This window comes from Gopherus evgoodei, unplaced genomic scaffold (genome assembly GCF_007399415.2).
Source record: "Gopherus evgoodei ecotype Sinaloan lineage unplaced genomic scaffold, rGopEvg1_v1.p scaffold_359_arrow_ctg1, whole genome shotgun sequence".
NCBI classification, from domain to species: domain Eukaryota; kingdom Metazoa; phylum Chordata; order Testudines; family Testudinidae; genus Gopherus; species Gopherus evgoodei.
In genome coordinates this window covers 2682-5447 of record NW_022060026.1, presented here as the reverse complement: position 1 = coordinate 5447, position 2766 = coordinate 2682, and the positions used below count along the sequence as shown (strand labels likewise).

Below are 2766 nucleotides of genomic sequence, written 5' to 3'. Positions count from 1 at the left end.
GCTGAGGGAGATCCGCACCCATCAGGTCTCTTCTCTCCCCCAAGGTGAGCCAGACACTGCTCTCTCCTGGCTCTCACTCTAGCAGCTGGACGCCAAGGAGCCATTTCCCCACAGGAAGTGCATTGAGTGCCCCTGTGGTGCTGGGGGGTGGGGCTGGCGCTGCTGCTGGCTGTGGGGCTGGCAGGGGGTTGATGTCTGCCCAGACTCTCAGCTGCCAGGCCGGAGGGGGCACGTGGGACCTTACCAGACTGGCACAGTGAAGACGGGGGGTTGACAGAGCAATACAGACGCTCTCCAGAGCACAGAGCAGCATCCGCCCATGCAGCCAGTCAATGAGCATTTCCCACAGCCTGGAGCCGAGGGGGAGGCAGCAGTTGCTGTTCCAGCTGCTCAGGGACAGGCCCTGTCAGCAAACAGCCACTTCTTACTCACCACAGCTAACGGTGCAGGGTTCCTCCGGTGGGGGTATGAAGCAGCCGTTTGTTTTCCTCTCCTTTTTGTGTGCAACTGCTGATAAAAACATCCCAGACAGAGAAGCAACAGGCCAAAACACTGTCTTGCAGGTGCTAAAGTAGCTGAGCTGGGAGACCGTTAGACTGAAGATCTAAAGGTCCCTGGTTCAATCCCAGGCTTTGGCAGGCCCTTTCGTTCCCCTTTGTGCAGGGATGGCTTGTTTTCTGGGAGCACAGCAGTACTTGTACCCAAAATAAGTTACTGATTTTGGGCTCTGCAGTAGGAAAACATAGAATGGGCTTCTGCCCCTAGTTGACCCACCTGACCTTTAATAATGAGAACTGTCTTTCCCAACATGGTAGGAAGAAAGTGAGGCAGGGCAGCCCTCAGGAATGGTGCCAGAGGGCTGCTAGGCAGGGATTGGGGATGAAAACTCCTCTGTGCGGCTGAGCAATGGCAGTACCAGGGAAGGGGCATCTGTAAAAGTGACCCCACACACCTCTCCTCCTCTGGGCACCTAGAGCAGAGGCAGCTGGTGCTGACAGCTCCAAGGGAAGGCTTAAAAGCCACAGAGCAACTGAGGTCAGGGCTAGAGGAGGGCAGGACCATGCCTAGGTGTGGCCTTCAAACATGCACAAAAACACCCAGCCAGCCTTCTCCCTTCCAGGCCGAACACCCACTGAAGATCACCAGCATGCAGGGCAGCTGCTGATGCTCTGTGGCCAACATCACAAGATGGTAGGAAAGCAGGGCCAGCCCCCATGGTGGGGCCTCTGACTGGTCCCACTCACAGTGCTCACTTTTGCAGTGGGGCAGGAGATTTTTCCCCAAGAGGCTTTTTCCCAGCTGGTGAGAAGCAGAGAAACACCCAGGCTCCCAAGGTGCTATGTAGCAAACCCCCTCAAGCACAGGGACTGGCGCACATTTGGAAGAGGGAAACTGCTCTACACACTAGCCCGGGCAGCAGCCCATTTTCTTTGGCAAGTCAGGAAGGGCAAAGGCTAGACTGGAAGCACCTGGGACTTCTGCCCCAGCCTTTGTGACACCCAACCCCAAACTCCTTTCCGGGGCTCTAGCTGAAGGCAGAGCATTGGCCTGAGCAGCCAAGAAGAGGTTCCAACCCTGAAGGAAACAGCACTTAGATAAAAGTGCACCAGCACAACTACAAAGGGACTCAAGCCCTCAACGACCTCATCCGAGGTCAGAAGCCTTATCCATTAGGCCACATGATCACACAAGAAAATGCCCTCCAGGCACTTCTTTGGAAAAGGCAGACACTGATACATCCGACAAAGTAGGGATTCACCCACGAAAGCTCATGCTCCAGTACATCTGTTAGTCTATAAGGTGCCACATGACTCTTTGCTGCTTATGGAGACACTGTGTTTCTCAGGTCAGCTACTGAGGGGGGCCGAGACTCTCTGGGCACAAGAAGTGGAGTTCCCAGTGAGATGTGAGACTTAATTCTCTGGAGCTGGGTGCAGGGCTTTGGCAGGGAGTCTCAGCCATGGGGGATTGTGGTGCAGCAGATGGACCAGCTGTCTAGGTGCAGAGATTTAATCTCACGGAGGAGGAGGAGGAGGAATCCTGCTGATAGGCAGTGTCCACGGCTGGTGCAACCACTAGGAGAACTAGTCGGCCACCTAGGGTGCCAAGTATTTGAGGGAACCAAAAGCCCCACTCAGAGGAGGCAGTGGAGTGGAGGTGAGCTGGGGCAGGGGGCTGGGGGGAGGTGCGGGGAGAGGGCTGCCCGCAGCAAGTAACGGGGGCGGGAGCGTGCAGGGGAACCGCTCCCTGTCCGAGCTCACCTCTGCTCCGTCTTCTCCCCTGAGCACGCCGCCCCCGCTCTAATTCTCCTCCCCTCCCAGGCTTGCTGCATTAAACAACTGATTGGCACCACAAGCCTGGGAGGTAGGAGAAGTGGAGCAGTGCCGGTATGCTCAGGGGAGAAGGCAGAGCAGTGGGGAGCTGGGGTGGGGAGCTGCTGCAGCGGGGGGTGCCTGGCTCTTCCCCATTGCTCCCGTCCTGTTTCGCCCCAGCCCCGCCCCCCTTGCCCTGCATCACGCATGTAAGTGAAGTGACCCAGCCCCAGCCTGGTCCACTCCCTGGTTCCCAGCATCGCCGCCGGCGAGTGCAGTGGGGTGGTTCCCCCCTCTCCTCAAACTTGGGAGCCAGGGGTGGTCTATGGGCCGCGTCTCTCATCCCTCCATCCCCCTCACCTGCCCCCAATCTCTCTTGGGCTCTGTGGGCGGGTCTCTCTCCCTGCCCCTGTGCTCCCTCTGCACAGCATGTCCTGGGAGTGACTCGTTTCCT

At 57.7% G+C, this 2766-nt stretch overlaps 1 non-coding gene across 1 annotated transcript; it reads left to right on the top strand.

The window, feature by feature from the left end:
- Positions 1-565: 565 nt before the first annotated feature.
- Positions 566-638, top strand: TRNAF-GAA. Its single transcript has one exon. It is a non-coding gene; the product is annotated as a tRNA-Phe (tRNA).
- Positions 639-2766: the final 2128 nt, after the last annotated feature.